This window comes from Panthera uncia (genome assembly GCF_023721935.1).
Source record: "Panthera uncia isolate 11264 chromosome B2 unlocalized genomic scaffold, Puncia_PCG_1.0 HiC_scaffold_25, whole genome shotgun sequence".
In the NCBI taxonomy this organism is placed as follows: domain Eukaryota; kingdom Metazoa; phylum Chordata; class Mammalia; order Carnivora; family Felidae; genus Panthera; species Panthera uncia.
In genome coordinates this window covers 1,666,756-1,667,399 of record NW_026057581.1, presented here as the reverse complement: position 1 = coordinate 1,667,399, position 644 = coordinate 1,666,756, and the positions used below count along the sequence as shown (strand labels likewise).

The 644-nt window shown below is 53.4% G+C and overlaps 1 non-coding gene across 1 annotated transcript; it reads right to left on the bottom strand.

Moving 5' to 3' along the window:
- Nucleotides 1-303: 303 nt before the first annotated feature.
- TRNAT-UGU (transfer RNA threonine (anticodon UGU)) lies at nucleotides 304-377 on the bottom strand. The gene has a single exon. It is a non-coding gene; the product is annotated as a tRNA-Thr (tRNA).
- Between the last annotated feature and the right edge of the window lie 267 nt (nucleotides 378-644).

The following is a 644-nucleotide window of genomic DNA, read 5'->3' as shown; positions in this document are numbered from 1 at the left end:
GCAGCCAAACCGCGCGTGTGCGGCGGCCCCGGGGGGAGGAGCCGCGTCCTCACGACCTCTGCAGGATGCTCGGCGCGCTCTTTTGTCCAAGCGGATGCGCCAGCATAGCCCCGAAGACGCCCCGCTTTTAATCGTCAATCACCGGTTCCCGGTTTATCGAATCTCTGCCCGAGTCAGAAAAACCTTTGTTCCAGAAAATCCTCAAAACTGGTGGTAGCTCTTTCTTGTTCTTAAGGGTGGACTCAACCCCAGGAGGTGGCCCCCAGCGCCGCGCGCCCCCTCCCCAGCTAAAAGGTTGGGGCCAGGCCCCGCTGGGATTCGAACCCAGGATCTCCTGTTTACAAGACAGGCGCTTTAACCAGCTAAGCCACGGAGCCAAACAAAATACCAGCTTCAATAAGTACCCTTTAATTCACCTCTTCCCCCCGCCCCACCTTGTGTTTTGTCTTGAGAAACAGGACTTTCCGTGCTGGTTTCATTCATATGCAGGCACTTTGTGTGCCTTGCGGTGGCTGAACCAGGAGCTGAAATGAGGCCACTCAGACCGCGTATCTGAGTCCAGACTTCAAGTGAAAATAATACTGTAAATGTCTCACGCTTCTATAGCACTTTACAATTTACTGAAAGCTTTCAAATTTATTTCC